Source organism: Haemaphysalis longicornis, unplaced genomic scaffold (assembly GCF_048455015.1).
Source record: "Haemaphysalis longicornis isolate Haplotype H1 unplaced genomic scaffold, Haemaphysalis longicornis Haplotype H1 scaffold_6, whole genome shotgun sequence".
Classification (NCBI taxonomy): domain Eukaryota; kingdom Metazoa; phylum Arthropoda; class Arachnida; order Ixodida; family Ixodidae; genus Haemaphysalis; species Haemaphysalis longicornis.
In genome coordinates, this window is record NW_027526407.1 from 133,828,013 (window position 1) to 133,850,472 (window position 22,460).

Sequence of the window (22,460 nt, forward strand, 5' to 3'; positions counted from 1 at the left end):
TGGTTGTATAGGTGCAGGAGTGTCTCAAGGGTGTCTGCGTGTAGGTGTTGAATCATAGTCTATGTGATGTTGTCTGCACCTGGAGCAGAAGGTTTACCAATGGCAAGAGCATACTTCAGCTCATGGAGTGTAAATTCACAGTTGTATGCAGACTTTGGCTTGTTCTTGTCGCGTATAAGCTTCTTTTCGACAGATGTTTTGTGTTGCATAAAAGTGTTTGTATAGTGCGCAGAACTAGACACGTGTTCGAAGTGTTGTGCAAGTGTGTTAGCCTGATCTTCTAGAGTGTCCCCTGTCGTGCTAACCAGGGGCAGACTATGTGTGTGCTGTCTTTTTAGTTTACGTATTCGGGTCCATACCTTGTGGGTGTCCGTGTATGAATTTATGGATGTGAGAAAGGCGCGCCAGCTCTCCCTTTTTGCCTCACGGCGCACACGCTTAACTAATGCCTTCGCTCTTTTGAAAAAATAAGGTTAAAAACTTGTGGGGTGTCTACGGAGGATGGCCCACGCCTTGTTCTGGGCCTCCCGCGCTCGCTTGCAGTCGTCATTCCACCAGGGCCTTCTCGGGTTGCGCGGGGCCCCAGAGGCATGGGATATTGACTTTTTGGCCGCCGCGAGAATGTGCTCCGTGACGAGCTGGGGTGCCTTCTCTACAGGTAAGTGTGTTATGTCTGTGTAGTGTAGTTGAGATGTCTCTGTGAATGTGTTCCAGTTTGCTCTTGCTTCTATAAACTTGCAATGGGAAAGGGAACTGCTAGGGCCTTTATTTATGCATGTTAGTGAGGTAGGGAAATGGTCACTACCATATGGGTTAGTGCCAACATCCCACTAAAGTGATGGAAAGAGTACTGCAGAGCCAATGGCCAAGTCGAGGTGTGAATAAGTGTTTTGTGCTATATTATGGTATGTAGGCTTGTTTTTGTTAAATAGGCATGCTCCTGAAGATATTAAAAATTTTTCGATTAGGCGACCTCGGGCATCTGTGCGGTGAGAGCCCCAAAGAGTCTGGTGTGCATTGAGGTCACCTATAAGAATGAAAGGTTCTGCTGGCTGATCTACAAGGCCCTCTAAATCGGACTTTAAAAGCTGGAAATTAGGAGGGGTGTAGATGGAGCACACTGTTATTAGCCTATTGAAAATTATGGTTCTAATGGCAATAGCCTCAAGGACAGTCTGTAATTGAATAGGGTGGCTTGACAATGATTTTCGGGCATTGATGGCCACACCACCTGATGTTGTACCACCCCCAGCCCTGTCCTTCCTAAATACCATGTAACTATTCAAGACATTTGTGTGTTTGGAGTTTAAATGTGTTTCTTGTAGACACATCACACTTCGCTGATTGGAATGCAATATTTCGTAGACATCATCAAGATTGTTAAGAATGCTTCTACAGTCCCACTGGATGATATTTTCTGTTCCCATTATGTACCTTTAAGAGCTACTAAAATGTGTGTGTGGGTTCATGTTTTGTCTATCGGGGCATGTTTTGTCTATCGGGACTTGGCACCCTTCCGGGTGCTTTTGGTTCTAGCCGCAAGCGCCGCGGGTGGGGCAGGCGGTGGGGCTAGGATGGGCGCTTCTGTGGGCCCTACCGTGTCCATCTCCTCCGCGCCCTCAGGTGTCCCTAGGGCCGGTGGAGAGTACACAGTGAGAGCGGCAGAGCTCCAGCGGCGATCGCACTCGCCACATTCACTGGAGCCGCCACACTGGGCGATTCCTGACCACTCTGGACTACCGAAGGCAGTCCGGCAAGAGACGGGGCCCGCGCACCTTCTACAGGTGTTGTAGAGGTCGCAGGTGGCTGCTCAGATGGGGGTTGGGACAGCAACACGTCAGCAAGAAGGCTGCACTGTGTTGCCGGGCTAACCAAACGCCGCCCAAACCCCCGGCGGGCGGCGTCTGCGTACGATGTGGCCGAAAGCAGCTTGTGCTTTTGGCGCGCTTCTGGATAGGTGATGTTTTGATTTACTTTTATGTGAATTATTTCCTTTCAGGACTTCAACTGTGCACACGCATGCGAATAAGCAGCGTGTGGTCCTCTGCAATTCGGGCACTTCTGAGTGGTGCTTTCACAAGCTTCTGAGGAGTGACCTGTCTCAGCACAGTTGGCACACGTCAACGTCCCTCTGCATGATTGGGTTCCATGGCCGTATCGTTGACACTTAAAGCAGCGCCTCGGATTTGGGACATACGGTCGTACCTTGCAGCTAAGAAAACCCACTTTGACCTTTTCTGGAGGCGTTCTGGGATCAAACGTTAGGATTAGATGCTTTGTCAGAATTTCATGGTTTGCTCTCCGAATTACAATTCGTTTTACTGCAGTTACATGTTGAGGTCGGAGCGCCTCAAGAAGATCTGCTTCCATCTCAGACTCTAGTTCTTTCTCTGATATGACTCCTTGCGAGGAGTTCAGGGTCCGGTGTTGTGTCACAGTGACAGTCAAGTTGGCCAACGTCGTCTGTTTTAGTAGGTTCTCACTTAATTTTTCCTTTTTACTTCGACCAGTACATCACCTGATGCGAGGTTCTTAGCATCATAGTCTGAACCAACAACAGACTCAATGCACTTTGCCAACAGAATGACAGACTTCTTTGCAACAGGAGTGGTTTCTGCAGAGTGAATGACAAGAAATTTGTGGAAATGTTCTGTTTTACCTTTAGCTAGTACTATGGTTCGGCCCCTTTTAGGGGGCCGATCATGGAATTGGGGGGATAAAGAAAACGCCATGCGATATTGAAAAAAGCAGGGGACGGGGGTACTTCCTTCGCTCGGTTTACCCTGATGCCGAGAGAGGTCCCGGAGCTCCCTGCCTGGTAAACAGACAGGGAGCCCATTCGCCGGAGCTTGACCTGGGCTCCGACGGCCACCGTTTGTGGTTTCTGCCCTTCACCTTACAACCCGTAGCCACGGTAGATTACAGCAAGAGTATGGGGGCTCGGGATATGCGGTGTCGCCAACACCGTCACCAAGATTACTCATTGGTTCCCCGTGCGGGGGAGATGATGTTGGAAATGGCCCAAGTAGATTCATTCCATCCTGCCTGAACGGCGCCTTGGAGGGATCAACTGGGTGAAACATTCCGGGTGGTTTTACGGGAGGTGTCTTTCTGCGCTGGCAATCGCAGTAAGTCCCTACGTAATGTCTTACCGATTAATGAAGGTTCGGCCAAAAGTACCTCTGGTGGATCAGCACAACTGTGGAACTTACGCCGAGATGGCCCGCTGAAGGTTCATCGTGACAGGCGTGCGGGAGTTCCCCCCATAGCACAGTTGACGCGACAAGGAGAAATTTCTCCTAACTATCATAGCGCCTTTTATACAGCACATTGTTCCGCAGGCAGTACGCGGCTACATTCCTAAGGAAGGGACACGGCACGGTGGAGTTCCTGCCGCGCAGATGTTCGATGAGTGGCCATAGCTAGGCGTCCTGCATCGGGTAGTCAGCCACGTCAGTGGTGCGGAGCACTCCGAGAAACGGGATGTCCTCTTCTGATTTTCGTGCGTCGGATGAAATCGGCGCCCGCGATAAACTGTCTGCATTGGTATGTTTCCTTCCTGACTTGTAAACGGCCGTAATGTCGCACTCTTGGAGGCGTAGGCTCCAACGAGCAGGTCGTCCAGATGGGTCCTTTAGGTTGGTCAGCCAACATAAGGAGTGGTGATCGCTTACCGCCCTGAATGGGCAACCGTACGGTTAGGATCGGAATTTGGTTATGGCCCAGATCACCGCTAAGCCTTCTTTTTCCGTTGCAGAGTAATTTGTCTCGGCTTTCGAAAGCATGCGCCTGGCGTATGCGATACCTTTTTCTGTTCCCTGCTGCCATGGCGCTAGGATAGTGCCAATTCCAACATTCCTGGCATCAGTTTGGATTTCTGTCTCGCTAGAGTCGTTGAAATGTGCCACGATAGGTGCGTTCTGAAGGTGGAACATAGTTCATCGAATGCCGCTTGCTGCTCTTCTGTCCAATTGAAATGCACATCGTTTTTGGTAAGGCGCGTGAATGGTTCGGAAATCTTGGCGAACCTTTCTACAAAACGTCTGAATTACGCGCAAAGGACTAAGAAGCGCTGTATCGCCTTCTTGTTGGTGGGCAGTGGAAAGCAGCGCACGGCAACTGTTTTGTTGGCATTGGTTCCGACGCCTTTAGCGCTGACAACGTGTCCAAGAAATTTTAGTTCTTTGAACCCGAGATGGCCTTTTTGAGGCTTGATAGTTAGGTCTGCAGAGCGAAGAGCTTCCAGAACGCATGTCAGTCGCAGAAGATTCTCCTCAAATAACCTGGAAAAAACGACCACGCCATCTAAGTAAACCAGACACGTCTGCCACTTGGGCCCCGCGAGTACAGTGTCCGTCATCCGTTGGAAGGTTGCAGGTGCGGACCGCAAGCCAAACAGGACGACTTTAAACTCGTAGAGGCCTTCAGGTGTTACGAACGCCGTCTTTCCGCGATCTCGCTCATCTACCTTTATTTCCCAAAAACCAGATTTCAAATCTAAGGAAGACAAGAATTTAGCATCATGGATGCGGTCTAACATATCGTCAGTTCGAGGAAGCGGGTAGACGTCTCGTTGTGTCACGCTGTTCAATTTGCGGTAGTCAGCACAAAACCAACGCATATTGTCTTCCTTCTTCACTAGAACTACAGGAGAGGCCCACGCGCTCTTAGACGATTGAATGACATAATCATCGAGCATCTGCTTCACTTGACTCTTGATGATTTTCTCTTTCCCTTGGCGTCACCCTCTAAGGTCACTGGCACACTGGCCTTACAGATTCATCAGTGAAGATGTGATGCTTCGCGATGGGTGTCTGGTGCACTTTAGATGACGAGGCAAAGCAGCCGAAACATTTTTGGGCGAGGGACTTGAAGGCCTCCTTTTTAGCGGTCGAGAATTCGGGGTTGATATTAACGAGTATGCACAGAGCCGCTGCCAGTGGATAAGATCCCGTCGTTTCCAGAGCACTCACGTGCGTTATGTCAGCGATCTCTTCAATGAGCCCGATGGCGGTGCCTTTTACGAGGTGCCGACGCTCGTTGGCAAAATTAGTGAGGGAGACTTACGTACATCTCCGTTGTAGGCTCGCTAATCCTTCTGCTATGCAGATGCCTTTCTCTATGAGCAACCCGTTGTTACCTTCGGCAATAGCAGAACAATCGTGGAATGCATCATTTTTATCATTCGCGAGCACGCTAGTGTGAGCTGGTAGTGTGACATCGTCGTCAAAAATGCGCGATGCCTTGACACGCTCGTATTCCACATGGCTGACAAGAGCTCCTTTGGTAGAAAAGTTAATTTTAGATTTCTCCAAATCGATAATTGCTCCATTGGTCGACAGAAAGTCCATGACAAGAATTAGGTCTCTCGAACACTCCGGAAGCACAATGAATAAATTGACATAGGTGAAGCCGTGAATTTTTATTCGGGCAGTGCACCTACCGATGGCAGTAATCAAGTGGCCTCCAGCTGTACAAATTTGAAGGCCAGACCAGGGGGTCATAACTTTCGTTAAAGTAGCGGCGAGAGTTTGACTTATAACTGTATGGTCCGCGCCAGTGTAAGCCAAGGCAGTCGTCTCGCAGCCGTCGATGTTCACAGGTACTTCACACGATACCTGTTCGGCGTAGCAGCGACTGGGACTAAGCTGACTATTTCCTCGTAGTCGTCGTCGTGGTTGTCGCACTGGAGGATGTTGGCGGTTAGCGACGTCAGCGGCCTCAGCTCCGGGATTCGCTGCCCTCAGTTTCGCCGGTTCTCGGGGATACCAGAGCGACGGCTGGTAGAACCTGGCGTGACACGTGGACTCAGGAATCTGCGTCGGGTAGGACGAGACGGTGACCAGGACTGACGGCATATGGGAGAAATTAAGTTCTGACGTCCGGCGATTTACTCCTTGATATCCCAGGGTAGTTCTCCATATTTTGCGCGTGGTGCGTTCGGCAAAAATCCCCGTGATCCAGCCCTACAGTATGCACAGGTGCGGTACACTTGCCCTGCTTCCTTCTCTGCGGTATACTTGCCCTGCCACAGTGGAAGCAGGAAGGCCTGCGGTCAGGGGCACGCTATACGTCACTCTTCCGGGGTGTTACATCCATCTGGTAAGGCACGTCGCGGGGTCCGAAATGTGCCTTAGGCTACGGCGAAACGGGGGCGATCACGGGCGGAGACAAGTAGGCAGGGTTCCTCAAGGTAGGCGCGTACGAATTGCGTGGCTCTTGTCGCGCCATATCTGCTTGCTCCGATGTCCTCACAGCTTGGCTGAGTTCTTCTCTGACAATTTCGGCGATTGACACCGAGGCAGGTGACACTTTTCCCAGTTGAAGGTGGTGGAGCTCCTCTCTGACTATTTGCCTCACAATCTCGCGGAGCCCAGGAATACCGAGCTGAGCTACGATTGACACAGTGGCTCCTTCGCGGTGGAATTGCCGGAACCGTTGCCGAAGCGCCCTCTCGATCGCCGTAGCCTCCTTAATAAATTAGGAAACGGTTAATGGCGGATTCCGTACTAGACCGGCAAAGATATCTTCCTTGACCCCTCGCATGATCTGCCGCACCTTCTTGTCCTCAGCGATGGCGGGGTTTGCCCGCCTGAACAGACGAGACATGTCTTCGGCGTACGTCATGACGCTCCCATTAGGACGCTGACTCCTGGCTTGAAGCGCAGCCTCCACCGTTTCTTTGCGGTCACCGGTCACGTTAGCCGCAAGTATTCGCCGGCGAAACTTCCCCAGGATGTCATCGTGGCCTCGTAGTTCTAGAATCACGTTCGTGCGCATTCCTCCAGAGCGTAGTACACATTATGTAGCTTGCTCTCCTCGTTCCATTCGTTGAACGCGGCGACGCGATCGAACTGGTCCAGCCAGTCCTCCACATCTTCAATGCTCTCCCCAGAGAAGATATTCGGCGTACGTGGCTGATGAACCTCGTACTGATTGCATGTGGTAGGTGAAAGAGGTGCATCCACGACGCCGGTGTTTCGCCCCGTGATCTTCGGATTCCGGTAATCCAAGGGCCCGCACTCCGCAGGCAATCCGCGTAGGCATCCCCAGGTGAAAATGTGTGTTTTTTTCTAGCTGGATTATTGAACCAGAAATTTCTAGCTAGAAATATTCTATCAAGAAAAGGCAAAGTTCTAGCTAGAAATAGCAGAATTTCTAGCTAGAAATTCAGTTTCTAGTTCAGTTCTAGCTGGATTGAGATTTACTTCTAGCTAGCATTTTTCAATCCAGCTACAAGGACAAAAACCGTAAGCTGGATATAATTCTTTCTAATTAGACAAAGAATTTTTCTAGCTAGAAAGTTGTCGATTCCAGCTAGAATCTAATAATCTACTCAGAAATGAAGCTGAAAAATTTGATTTCTTGCTAGAAATGCTCTTCCCATTTTCACGGGGGTCGGCTGGTCCGCTGGTGAACTGGCGTAATTTCGGTACCTGGATGCTTTGTAGTCGGCGTCTTGGTAGGAGCGGGTATCATGTACCCCGCAACTCCACCACTTGTAACTGCGAAATTGAGCACTTGGGTTTGTAGCAATAAAGAAAAGCACTATATTTAGAGGGTGAACTTGTGCCCGTAAGTTCGCTGTCACCACTAGCTACAGCGTTCACCGAAACTGCTCGATCGTCTTTCTCTTCGCCTTTTTCTCAGCTGCTAGCTTCAACGTTTTCAATTCGAACACTGGGTGTGGGCCGCTGGGTCTGTCTGGCAATGATGATAGCTATGGCAATATAAACACGAAAGTGTTTTATGCTGGTGCACACAATCGTACCTCACGTCATATTCGTCACGGAAATGACATCAGCAGAAAAAGTTTATTATGGGCTGTGGATCTAGATTTCCAGCCCACGTTCACTTTGGGTGCAACGTGAGAAGCGAAATGCTGTAATGAATGACCCATGAAGTCATGTCCGGATAGCTGTACTAACGCGCCTTACTGACGAACACGCTCGTTGGATGCGGCATATAATAGAAACTTACATTAATCCTAAACTCATTGAAAGACTGCCGGGTGGCGCGCAATATTGTCACGGGCAATGGTGGTAATTGCATAACTTCTTTTATCTACCAGGAGGTCTGGCGTCGGGAGCGATAGCCGCGCTGGCCGACAAAATATTTTTTCTCTTGCAAAAATCAAGCATCCGTTGGTTTTTAGCGTAAGAACATTTCACGTATCACCATATATTTATACAGTTCTCTGCATATTGTGTTCGTTTTCACAACAGTGTTGATGGTAATGAACACTGCTACCAGGTGTATATGGGTATATCAATGCGGCGTTCAGAAGCAATCTTAACTTCATCCGTGTGCTACACCGAGGAACAGGCCGACCGACAGACAGACAGACAGGCAGGCAGACAGACAGACAGACAGACAGACACAGAGAGACAGACAGACAGACAGAAAGAAAGACAGAAAGACGGAAAGACAGACACACGGACAGACAGACAGACAGACAGACAGACAGACAGACAGACAGACAGACGGACCGACAGACAGACAGACAGACAGACAGACAGACACACAGATATACATACCGAGAAACAGACAGACAGACACACAGATAGCCATACCGAGAAACAGACAGACATACACACAGACAGAAAGCGAGGCTGACAGACCTACAGACAGATTGGCAGACAGACAGACAGACAGACAGACCTACAGACAGACAGACAGAACAAAATTTATGGTTTCAACTAGAACCCAAAAAACCACCATTTAGAAGCGGTCCTGTAAGAGATCGCACATTTAGTCAACCCAACCTGCAAGCGCTGCAGGTGGGCGCATTCTGGTAACGGTACAAAACGGCCTGTCTGCTGACGGCCTACTGATGTTCACTTCATTTAGTTCGGCGAGTAGAAATTCAATGTGGTGTCTTCAGTTTTTTTGATTTGATTAGGTTAATGACGAATATCCAGTTCCTTCGCAATTATATTGAGAGTACGGTAGCCTTTTATGAACGCGAACGAGACTGCTGTACGTCAAACTGAATCACACATTCCTTGACGGAGGCAAAAAAATTATTCCTGCTTGAAATTGTTGCCACTTTAATTGTTTGTATTTTTTATTCCCGTTATTTGTCATGCTGCTATATATTCGCGATAATTTTGGGTTTTTATGCGCTCGGTATGAAATGTAGGGGTAGATAAAGACATTTTCGGTTGTGACGACGAAACGTACTTAACTTACCAAGTCAAAGAAGCGGTTTCACGTTTCGGTACCCCTAATGGTATTTTGATCACAATGAGCATGTGCGTGGAAAACGAAGCTATATATTCGGCATGAGGCGTCACAATGAGGTCGCATAAATGCGGGGCAGATGGCCGTCTGTTCTGTTGATAGTGTCGGCCGTCGTCTGAATGATGAGTGATTCGAGAAGCAATCGAGACGACAGGATGCGCTCGGTTGTCCGAACTTTCGCCTCGTCCCAGTCGACCACGTGTCCCGTTTTCTCGCATTGCTCCGCCAGTGCGCTTGTTCTTGCATAGCCCTTGTTTAAGTCGTTCCGGTGCTGCGTTAATCTTCTTTGAAGATTGCCCGTTTCGCCAATGTACAAGCATTTGCATTTGGCGCTAGAAATCTTGTAAACAACACCTGGAAACGTGGAGCATGACAGGGGTCTTTTACGTTGACGAGGTCAGAGCGCAGTTTGGTAGTGGGCGCATGCGCGATGTGCACACCACATTTCCTGAAAATGCGTGCGAGAGCTTCACTGATATCTAGGACGTGAGGAATCGCAGCACGCTTTAGCGCGCTTCTTTTGGACGCTTCTGCCTGCTCATCTTGATGCGAAGTCGTATTCGTCGCCCTCTTTGCTTTTTTCGGATAACTTGTCTTGGTTAGACATTCCATTGCACGTCTCTTTCGATTGTCTTAATTTCTTCCATCAAGCTTTCAGGGTCGGAGCACGTCCGTTTTGCTCTGTTGACAAGTGACGTCAGCACTGAATGTTTATGGGACATGGGGTGCACCGACTAAAAGCTTAGGTACCTTCCGAATTGTGTAGGCTTTGTGTATATGCTGAACAATAGTCCACTCTGGGAGCATTTTACGAGCGTGTCCAGAAAAGAAATACAGCCATTGTATTCCTTTTTGACAGAAAAGTTCATCGAAGCCCCTGTATCATTCAGATACTGTTGGAAGAGCCGAACATGCTGCTTGTCCATGGCACAGAACCAATCGTCGACGTACCATACGAGCAGCTTCGGCTGTGGTTAGAATGATTCCAAGGCTCTTTCCGCAATCGCTTCCACCTGTAAAATTTCCGGTTGTGACAGAGATCGATGACCCCATAACCTGCCCAAACGTCTGCTTGTAGATGTAGCCGTTATACGTAAAATACGTATTGCTTAGGCAAACATACATGAGCTTGCAAAGCTCGGCGGCATCAAACGGAGTTCGGTCCGTAAGACGATCGTCCAATTCCAATAGTTTTCTTCAGGATTCGACTGCCAGTTCGACAGGAATGCTTGTGAACACTGAACACACATAAAAAAACCGGGACGTCGTCATCTTCCAGAACTATACCTGTGACTTGCCAATAAAGTCTTCTGAGTTTCGTAAGTGCGTACCTGTATTCTTTACCAGCAGTGCGACGACCTTGTGCAGGTAGCGGGACAACCGGATAAGCGGTGAACGTGTAAAATCCGCAATTGGTCGTAACGGGGTTTCACCCTTGTAAATCTTTGGAAGTCCATAAATTGCAGGCGCCGACCCGTTCGTGCAGAGAAGTTGACGGTATAGGCTTTTCTTTGACGAAGGTAAGCCACTGAATACCTCGGAAAGAAGTTTCTGCAATTCCTTTTGAATTCTCGAGGTGGAATCTTTTGCAACTTTGGAGTACGTCGTACGGTCTTCGAGTAGTGCCGACAGCTTATTCTTGTACTTGAACATGTAATTTCGAGTTATTTTTGCATAACAAATGCGCCTGTAGTTTGTGTTTCTCTTTCGTTTTATTTTTTTCTTTTTCAAGCATGGGTGTGACGTCATTGTATTCTTCGTTTATATTTCCGCAATCAATAAACTATTGCTCAGTGAATAGTCAGCGCTAGTGTCTGTGTCTTCTTCTCTCGCTGTGCTCGTTTAAAGCGCTGTTTCACAGTTTAATTATGAACCAACTAGCCCAAACCCAAACGTTAGTTAGTTTGTTTCTTTTAAACAAATCAGTAGAAGGGTTTTTAGGACATTAAAAGTTTAAACTGCGGCGTACTACATGAACCACCATTTTTTTAGTATAAATCAACATAAACATATTTAAACAATACAAGAGATCTGGTGGTTCCCTTCACGATAGACTGTTTCAATAAAAACCTCTCGTACAAACATTATAGAACAGTTACACCCCCTTCCACTTTTGTAATACCCGCATTATGCCGGAAACTACAAAACCCAAGCATAATGCTTGTCAAACCCCCAGTACCTCTTTCCCCCAAAATAAAATGAATTGAATAGTTATACCTGTCCATATGCAACTTCGTACAAGCAAGAGAAACTTAACCACTAAAAACAATAGGATGCCCCTTTTCTCGCACGAATCCAAAGAAATATTTTTTCAGGTGTGGTTGAAAACAATGTCTTGCCGTATGACTTGATGGAGTGCTATGATTTGAGTTTTTGACAATAAATGTTGTATACCTACGTTTTGAAAACGGCATGCTAGAAAAGATATGCTTTGTAAAAGCTAGTAAAATGTGAGGCAAGTATTACCGGTTTGGAAAGCGCACGCCGGGAGCACTTCTTTTCTGTCTCTAGTCTTTTTTCGCTCTCTTACACTTCACAATTAGTGTGCACTAACTCGTCCAACTTTGAATAGTGTTTTTATGTCGTATATGCTACTCTCACTGCAATAATTTTAATCAAAACAAGAAAACTCGGTCACTCCAGCGAAGAAAACACATCACATGTAGTTTTAGATGAAACGCTGATAGGAGCATCACTTGCCGGCGGCCTTGTCCTGCGTGCGGCCGTCGTCCACGTCCGCACAGCTGCATCTCTCCTCCGCTCGCCTCCTCTCCTCTCTCCCAAAGCAAACACTCTCTCCCAAGATCTGCGGTCATGCTGCGCGCGACGCTGTGCACGGCTGCGCACTGCACGCATGTGCAGTACTCTTTCTCTCTCTCCACGGTCTCCTCTCCTTCGTGCGCGCTGCGCATAGAAGCGGAGTGCCGCGCTCTGGCCGGTTTCTCAGTGGACGGTCGTCCGCGCTTGTGCTTGCGTTTGTTCTCTTGCCGTACCCGACGGTTGCTTGATGCGACGCCAACGGAACCCCCTTCAGCGTCGCATCACACCAGGGTTCCCGCGAGGGGAGGTGGGCGTAATTTTTTAGGCGCCACATAAAAACTACAAAGCACGTAGAAATATGCGACTAAAACAATTTCGCTCCTCAGTTGCTTAAGCATTTAATTAACGTGATAGCGTTATTAATCTGATTTTTTAATTTTCCTGTCCCTACTAGCCGTCTGGAGTCAGCTGTGCCCATTAAGTAACCACAAAAATACGTCATCGCTGCACCTGGAAGCTACGACTTAGGCAGCGATATGCGAGTGTAAATCTGGAATATGACAGATGGAGAACTGATGTGTGGAAAGAAGGACAATGATACTACGGCGAAAATAGATGACAGGACACGCATTTCCAGCAGCTGCCACACCTGCGCAATAAAGATCGTTCTACGTCCTGTGCGTGGTAGCATGCTGGGCAGAGTCATAAGCCAGTCGTGCCCGAAACTGGCGCCAACTAAAGCACCCCTCCACCGGAAAATAAAAATTTAAATTTTGGGTAATTCGCCTGCCCAAGCCACACGAGGGTTACGAGGCGCGAACAAGTGAAGGGCTCCTGATAAATTTCAACAGACTGGGGATCTTCAACGGGCACGGAAAGGTCGGCACACTGCCATTTTAATTTCCTGCGTCCGCCAGGGAAAGTGCTGCCGCTGCAGGGAATCTACCCTGTGTCTTTGGCCTCAGTAGCAAAATGCCTTACCTAGTAAGCCACCCCTGCGTGTCTTCCACAGTAACTGATGCCGGCCCCATGGTTGGGTCGCCAAACTAAAACAGGAGGCAAAGGGTTGACGCATACGTATATGTTCATTGCGAAAACTAATTGAAGACGAAGAAAGAAGACGAGACAATGCTCCCAGTCACTCAGGACGCCAGTCACTCAAACAACATGGAAAGCATACAATATGAAAAGAAACCAACTGAAATAAATCCCAATGTATAAAATCTAATACATGAACACAAGGCCCCATGTGGCGAAGTTAAAAGTCACCTCGAATATATGTACGGATATCCGCGCACAGACCAGTCGCGTAAGAATGCTCGTCCTGCCATAGAGTCAAGCAGCAGAGCTGGCTTCAAAGTCACCACAAAAGAGAGAAAATATCTAACCACACGCCCACACTATCAGAGACTTAACAAACAGAAGAGAAAGATTTAGAGATGAAGCGATAAGACTCAAGAAGCCCTAATCTCACGGTGGATTTTGGTGAGCCGACCGTACTATTGTAACCTATCCGCATCGAAGAAGATCAAAAGAACGCCATCACCAGGACAGCCTATAAAGCAGCCCTCCAACTCGCATATTTTAGCCTGAGACAAACGGACATCCGGGGGGCCAGCAACGTGAAAGAATAGACAGACAGGGGCAGGTCTAAAAGAAGGTTGTCTTTCGCTCAATGGAAGAAAGCAGAAAAAAAATTCGGAGGCAAATAATAAATTTACCCAGCGCCGCACAAGCGCTGGTGAAGGCCTTTGTTTTCCCGTATGCCTGAATGAATTTTTTGTTGATGTTAACAATCAATAGGTCCAAAATTGTACCTTCAAGGCTTTTTTGAAGAAACCAGAGAAACCGCTTGCCCAGAATCAAAGGCGTGGTTCCGAAAATGAAATCGGGCAGGGTCATTTATTGAAAGACAAAACACTCACCACCCCCCCCCACCCCCCCACACACACATGAGGATTTACCGAGCGCTCGTCAGCACGGTCATGTCAATCATCCAGCTGCTTCACTAAAACCGCTCTCTACCAGAAACACGGATTCAAACTTGCGCAAGGGAAGGAAATGTGACAGGGTAAAGTTACTTGAAGGGAAGTGAAATATCATATGAGAACAAAGTATGCACAGACTGTGGGGTTTATGGTAGTAGAATGCAGGATTTGTCGTACGTGGCTATTCTGGCAATCTTTGTGACTGCGTGACCCTCCTACCTGTAGGAAAAAAGAAGCCGACCCTCGAGCCATAATCTTGACAATCCCAATAGTTGAAGTAGAAAACAGAAGCGTAATATCTTTAGACTCTTAAAGGGCATTAGGCTGTTTGCTTAATTCTGACTAGCTAAAAGATTTGTGAACATACTCCAGTTCATAATTGAGAAACTTAAGGACGTTGCAAGGACACCCGGGCACAAGGGATTGAAGAGATGGAGCCACCGACCAAAAGGTAGGTGGCTTTTGTCGCTGTATTCCGCTGTAAAACTCCGCTGTATTCGGGCAGATATGTACCCCTTTCTGCACAACCTAGGCATGTAGAGCCAAATGCTCAGGGCCGATAAATTCAAACATCACACATTCTACATCCATCGCGACATTGGTGCTTGTTTTGACAGGCTCGTTACCTCAGGATCAGCGCGTGCTGATCGGAAGGGCAAGAAAAGGACCCTCTGCATCCATGGCCCAGTCTTCAAGTTCTACCTTTAAGCTCTGTCGTAGCTGTTTAACCCCTCTTTCCAAACCCCTGAAGTATTTCTTCCGCAACAAAGATCTGCACTTGGTTTCTCTCTTCGCAAAAAAAGCAGAAACCTTCATTCCGGCACAAAAATAGAAAATGAACACTTTGAGACACTTACACTTCTACCTTCTGCATAACACTGACCAAAACCTGGTTACCGGATCTTTCGCGCTCAAAGCAATCTTCCTGCTAGTCCTTCTCTCTTCGCTGACCTTCAGATTTCATGAAGCCTACACCTTAAAGGTCGCAATTTAGTTCCAAAACGCTCCCTTGGAGTCGAAGTAACGCTATCACGTCATACATTGTGAGATCTAAACGTAGATATCCTCTGCAACTTTTTGTTTCCGCGTTTCTGGTTATCGTTATCACCACTGTTTTATAGCTCTTTTTTAAACAAGGAACCATACCCTCATATATTTTTCTGCACGGTAGATATATAGCTTTGGAAACAGCAGAGGCTGCAATCGCACCGATTATTCGTGAGGCGGGAACTGTGTTTTGCTCATAGTGGATGCAAATGCATGACCGCGTCGGTTAAAGAAATATGCCGCACCAGTAGCCTTACGTACGCATTATTCTGAGGGCCCTCTTGCTGCACTTCTCTTTTTAATGGAGACAAAGTCCTGAGCAGAAACCAAAAAAGCACCGAAACCGTTGGCAACCTGCTCATATCGCAGTTGAAAAATGTTAGTAAATCCCGACATCAAAAGCGGAGTTGTTTCTGTTCGAAAGGCAAAAAAGGAATACGCATTGTTTTGTTTCACCAACGTCCAAGTTGAAAGTGACTTATTCTTAAGACCACTGCACAAACGCCATGTTTTCGTGGTAAAATTATTCTCATGCCCAATATTTGGGGTAAAAGGGCGCCGCCTTCCCTGAGGGGATCTTGACAACGCGTGGACGTGCATGGTTTTCTGGCAAAGGTGATAAAAGTACTGATAGTTATTTTTGAAGGTGAAGAAACGAGCTTTCCTTCGTTGCCAGTCAGATGTTTTGGGGAGATAGCACACAAAGTGGTAGCTGGTCAGTTCTCTAACTTACAATCCGCAATAAAATTACCGGCTCATTACAGCTGTTATCAGACGTTTGGATACGCATTATAATAACAATTGACGATGGTTTTGATTGCGAAGGAGTACTTTCTGTTTTATTATATTACTGCATGCATAAACGACATGTTAGACATAGACGGAAACTTATGGACAAGCGCAAAACCAAGGATATAGTTGCTGAAACATTCATGAAGCGGGGTTGCGGTGATTGATGTCCAATATTAGCTTAGGTTAGAATTGAGGAGATGATACCATTTGAAGGGTTTACCAAACACAAGGCAGTGCGAATATTTTCAAGAATCTGATTTGACATTGTTACCCCACCTAATATTAGTTCACCGACCGCAACGTGCAAGCGACATTAAAGGGACCCTGAAAAGCTTTGTGAAGGCGGCAATCAAATGCATTCAGTTGGTAGAACGCATAACGGGAGATTCTTGAGCCAAGTGTGAGCCCCATACGTTGCACGGATAATTTGTAAACAATTTTTGAAGATTCCCTTTTTCAGCCGATGAGCGCGATGCCGCAGCTAGCCTACCGCGGGTGACGCAACGGCGATTGAGGCTGACGCAACGACGAAGGCGCCCCCTGATTCGCGCAATCGCCGTCGAGGTCGGCTGCCGGCGGCGTCACTGCCATGGGCTTCCGGCTGCTCTTCCCTGCGCGATGCCCAGGCAAAGGCGGCAAATACGGGTCCGCAGTGATTGACGCGTGCCTATGCGCAAGAATGTAGCTAGCGCAGAACGGAAGTCGAGCGTCGCGATGTCACATGGCTATTCCCAGTGTTTCCAGCTGCTTTGAAGGAAGCAGAGAGGGAGGAGGAGTCGATCGGCAAGTGGGGAGAGGTGCATTTAATTGCTTCTGGCGCAGCTAATACTGAATGTAGATCAATAAGTCCAACGGCATTGCATCTCTATATTGGTGCTACGCGACAATACAGGCGTTTCTTAACTTTTACAGAAGGCTTTTCTGGGTCCCTTTAAGGTCATGGAGCTGTTGGTATGTGCATGATCGCAGTGCAGTAGCTCTTGCTACTCTTTTGAACCTAATACTACTCTTTTGCTACTCTTGCTACTCTTTTGAACCTAATATCGCAATAGTTGTCGATATATAGATGCACATTGCGTTAGACCAAAAGGGAGCCAACTTCCCGGAGTAGCGCGTATATACTTGCTGCAGACCCTTTTGGGAAAAAGATATCCAGGTGCTTAACATTCGGACTATAAAAACTCTCTACGAGCGCGTACCCCTTAGGTGGATCAAAATAATTTTTTTCCCATTTTTTCAGATTGCTCGAAACCATGTTTTGATTTCTTTACAAAAAGAACAGGAAAAGGGTTAAGATGTGTAATTCGTAGTAGTTCGTTGCCACTACAATATACCGCTAAAATATGCTATCTGCGTTTAATATCCAAAGGCCACTGTCGATTTTAATGGGTTATTTCTAGACACACAAAAAAATTCGTACTTTGTCCTCCAGATTTGCGATCCAGAAGCTTTTTTAACAAAAGGTTGCCTGAAATCTTTATATAAATGTGGTTGCCGATTTCTATCGCCTTTTTTCGTCTCTGTAGGGCACTGGTCCTTCGTAAGGTCTTCATATATTGTTCCTCTTGGACAGTTTGAATAATCGTTTTTATACAATGCGTTGCGCGCTGAAAGCTTCTATATAAAGAGCCCATACATTCTTCACTAGGACCTCGTGAAACATACCCTCGTGAAGCTGCTTTGCGAATTTCTGTTCTCCCTGAGTTATAGTAAAACCACGGCATGAAGGCAGCGGTAGCTTTCGTTTTACTTCTTTGTGTGTTTGTCCTCTCTGGCGACGCCAACCCAGTCCCCGGGTAAGAAGCACTAATGAAAACTCAATATCTTGCATTTTGATTGCTGCAAACAGTAATAACTATGTAATTGTAGATTTAAAAATAGATATGTCTGCTCACCATCAACTTGCCGAGTTTTATACGTTGTTTTCTTGTTAATTGGAGCATGAGATAAAGAATGAGGTCCCTCATCGAGGACTTTTCAAGAGCAAAGAAATAGTAAACGTTTTTGTATCATCAGTCACACCTTTCTTAGTCTCAAAGAAACATTACCTGTATTTTTGAAACCAGAATAGATGCATTTGTATCGATTTGTGCCGTTGTTATGAATATGTTTACCCTAGCTCTAAAAAAGCTGCTAACAGCACTGTTTTACTTTAGCAAAAAAATATTGCCATTCTACGAACTTCGACAGCGATGAGTGCGTATATCTTCAAAATGACCCGGCTCTTAGGCTATTGCCGAGGCATGGACTTAGCAATGCAAAAAAGGGCGCTTTTTTACCACATCGTATTTATGTTTGTAAAACTTTAAATGCGTGTGTTGTTAGAATTAAGCAATTTTTCTTTCCTTATTAACGCGGAATTTTAATAAATGCGCTGTTACCCTTTCGCTTTAGACGTTTTAATTACTTTTGAGTAATTTATATATCCACTGCCTTGTTACTAGACACAAGTTCTTATAGGACGTAACCATTTTGGGTGCAATATTTGAATACATTCGCAGCGAATTTTCTCTAAACACTAGGACTTAGTATCGGTTGTAACTATTTCTAAGGAAACTGGCCGGTCACACTTTCAATACATCTCTAGTGTAACGAAATATTTTTTTCCAAAGTAGTGGAAATGCACTTTTCTTTTGCAAAAACATTTTCGAGACGACTGAAGGAAAGTTATTCTACAGTAGAATGGTCGCCTCATAATATTCGTTACTATAAATTGTCTATAACAGTTATTTTATTTGTGCCATCGCTTGTTATTTTGCAAAGCTTTTAGCCAAGAAGAACATTACCGGCAACAAAAATTCCCGCCATCTCCACCAACTGAATGATGATGAGAGGGGCGAAGCTAAAATGCTTATCGGTAAAACCGTGAAACATTCGCACACACATTATATAAAAACTCGACACGTCAAACTGTAAACCGCTGCAGTTACAAGCCCGTCGAAGACGTCGATGTTTGTGATGATTATGTACGGCTTGTTTGGGACGATGAGAATCTCCACGGGTAAGTTTGCGAATTCGGTGTGTGACATTTTAGCCACCTTGGCCGTCACCTTCTGCAGAGCGTCTTGTGTCGCGTACCCCTGGTACGTGTCTTCAGCTCGCAGGAGACGAATGACAACCTCTTCTTCTTTCTCTCCTTCTTGTTGGGTAGCAGCAAACGCATTGAACGTTTTGACATCTTCGGACAATGTTTGGTTGACGAACTCCTAGGGGGATGCTGCCACAGTCATCATCATTCCGCCGTGTATGGCAGCAACGAGGGACGGGACAGTGCCAGAGCAAGACTCTTGAACTCGCAGGCGTCGAACGACAATCTCTTCTTTTTCCTCTCCTTTTTTTGGGCAGCAACGAATGCGTTGAACGTTATGACGTCTTCAGCAAATCATTGGTTGGCAAATCCCTAGGGGGATCCGGCCACAGTCATCATCAATGTGGCGTGTACAATAGGCCATGTACGGCCTGGACAGGGCCCGAGAAAGAGGCGCTTCGCCACTAAAAATTGCTGAGTATTGTCGCTGCATCGGTTCCTAAATACTATACGAATCAGAAACCGGCCATATTACACAAACATATAAAGATTTTTTTCTCTTATCTTCTCAAGGCCTCAAGGAGCAGTACAGGTATAATTGATTTATGGTGTATGGTAGTAATTATGCACTGTATGTGTCCTATTGGGTGCAAATTTTATGGTCTAGTAATATAAAATAAAAACATTTACTAAAGGCGCACCCGCACGCTGCATTGTCTGATTGTCACCACGTTGCAATAGAATTCATCGCTGCCAGCTTTGTAATTGCAAGGCACATCAACCGTAGAGTAAACGGACGAATAAGTACCCGGCAACGGTCGGACATTTAAAAAGTCGCCACGTCTCCAAGGAGCATCGCACTCACAGGTCACAGTGAACAAACTGGGACATTTCTCTTTCTTCCTTTTAAAATAAACTACCAAACCGCGGCTGTTAATGCTCTATTCAAAGGATATGTAAAATTTTGCCTTTACGCAAACGTTTTTATACTACATCTTAGCTCACGTAGTTCTAGCAGTGCTCCAAGTGGGCCAAACACTAACAATAGCAAGGAATAAATAAAAGAAAGGAGCACAGCGCAGACACACGAATGGAGGAAGAAGGAACTAGTTAAGCGATTCTTTGCGCTTCTCATGCGGCTTATTCAGCTATCTTTCGTTATTTGCCGTGCACCTCAAAATGAACATCAACCAATAACCTTTGTGAAAAATTGTTATAAAAACATAGGCAGGAATATGTGTAGCCGAGCTAGAAAGGCTACATCCACTACCCCACTTTAGAGTGTCACGGTACAGAAGTCGTATTCCTTGTTATCATAATGCCAAACCAAAGATGTTAAATGACGGTGTCGTTAAAAACAGCCCCATTTATTTATGTGTATAGCGTAGCTTCTTCATAACACTGTCAAGTTGTTACATTTTGTCTTGCGGGTTTCGGCGACATTGCGGCAAACCATGCATTCAGTCTGTTTTGTTTTACTCCCCGGCCGCGCCCGGCTGTGTTATCTGTGTCCCAAATGAAGCGCGTGTTGCATTCTTTATTTTTAAGCCGCACTTGTTATCTCATTCTTCAAAAAAAAGACCGTTGCGCCCTAACATCACTTGCCTAGAATAATCTTCAGTGACCTACAATGTTCTGGATGCAAATCGTCGGCTCGACAAACAGTCCCACCGAAAGATAAAAAGCCTGCAGAGCAGACGCCGTCGTATTCGATTCACCGACACTAGTCTTCGCTCTTCACTTTGTTGACTGCTGTTTCTCCGCCGGTGTATTCTTTCAGTTGTTTGGGGAGCACACGTTCGGTGCAATAAACTTGTTTTCCTTGAAGACAACTGCGCCCTTTTTGGCTTCGTTACGTCTGGTGGAGCTGTGGGTAGGGCGACGGTGAACGGTTGGAACGGCTAGTGTTGCATAGGTATTCTTCGATCTCAGATCGCGGCTTGACTTATCGAGGACGTTGTGCGTCGACGGGGAACCCTCGCAAACCGAGCCTCTCGTAGGGGCAGCGATGGTCCATGTGGTCGGCCTCTCCGCAGTGGTGGCACAGCGGACCGTTATTGGGCGTTCGCCACACTTCAGTCTTCCTTGGGGCGGTAGGATGCACCGGAGGTGGTTGGGCCGGAGTCAGGCGGTGACGGTACGGAGCCTCGTGACGAAAGGGCGCAGGTAGGCGTGGGCGACGAACAGCCACCGCTTAGGCCATGGCTTCAGGCTCGCGGGGTGCGTCTGACGTCATTGAAGGTCCCACCTCTTGCTGCGCTTCTCTAATGACTTCGAAAAAAGCAGTTACTTGTGGTTGCGGCACCGCCGGGTTTCCGCAGGTCCCACCTCACTATTTCGCGGATATCCTCGCATAGGCTATTGGCGGGAATCCGCATGCTGACGACGCAGTTCCAATTTGCCATGCCAACAAGTTGCAGTCTTATTGCTTAGTACGCCCTTCCTGGGCTTCCTGAATGGTGTAGGCTTCGGTGACGAATTCGCGACGGTTATGGGCGGATTTTGGACAAGTCCAGCAAACTGTTCCTCTTTCATGCCGCGCATTAAAGAGCGTAACTTTTTTTCTTCCGCTATGACAAGGTCCGCGCTCCTGAAAGCCCCTTCATCTCTTCGACAAACCCAACGCTTTTGTTAGGGTGTTGTGTCCACGTTTGCAGCAAGACTTCGCCCCGCTCTTTCCGCTCTGAGGTGACCGAACCCCGAAACCGGAACCGAAACCGGAGCACCATGCACTGTAAGGATCGCCGATGATTATGTCACTCTGCCACCCCGCGCAAGCTTGATGATCACGGTCAACTGTAAAATTGCTGTTCCTGACGTCGAAACGGTCATAGAGAGTGACCAAAAATTGCTTTTGGTTGCTCTTCGTCGCAAGAGACATCGCGCGCTTTAAGCAACGCCAATCGCAAATTTTGGTCACTCATTTTACCGGTGAGTGTCAGAGTTTAAACAAGGGGCTGCAATACCGTCAATCTTAGAAACGCAAGAAGCAAGTGACGTGACTGTGGTCGCCGATTTTCAATGCACATCCCAACGTACCTTCAAGCTTCCGCATCCCTTCGACGCGCGTCTGGCGCTACCGCAATAAAACCGAAAAAAAAATTTGGCTTTCCTGCGTCACTGCAACGAGTGTTTCTTCAGGAACTCAAAAATACGCCAGGCACATCTACCGAAGCACCAAATAATAACCGAAGATGGAAGCAGACCTACCCGACAGTCACCTCACCGTGTGTCTTTACACGAGCGTGAAGCCGTACGGACACAAGTGGAAGACATGCACAGCGACGACATTATACAGCCATCGAAAAGCCCCTGGGCTGCGCTGGTCGTACTGGTGAAGAAAAAACGGCACGTTAAGGTTTTGCGTTAACTAAGGGTGACTGAACAAACTCAACAAAACAGACATGTACCTCCTCCCGCGTTTCGGCGACCCCCTCGACCTTCTCTGCCACGAGAAGTACTTCTCGATGATGATGATGGTTGGGTTTTATTGGCGCAAGGCCGACTACGGGCAAAGAGCGCCAAAGAAGAAGTTACTGAATTGTGATGAGACCGTACATACTAAAACATTTGACTAAAAGTAAAAGTGATGCTAAACAAAA

The 22,460-nt window shown here is 47.0% G+C and overlaps 1 long non-coding RNA gene across 1 annotated transcript in view; it reads left to right on the forward strand.

The window, feature by feature from the left end:
* Positions 1–17,496: 17,496 nt before the first annotated feature.
* Positions 17,497–22,460, forward strand: part of LOC144143253 (uncharacterized) — a 63,151-nt gene continuing 58,187 nt past the window's right edge. The window contains exon 1 of the long non-coding RNA XR_013317081.1: positions 17,497–17,626. This is a non-coding gene — a long non-coding RNA (uncharacterized LOC144143253). The remainder of the gene's footprint in view (positions 17,627–22,460) is intronic.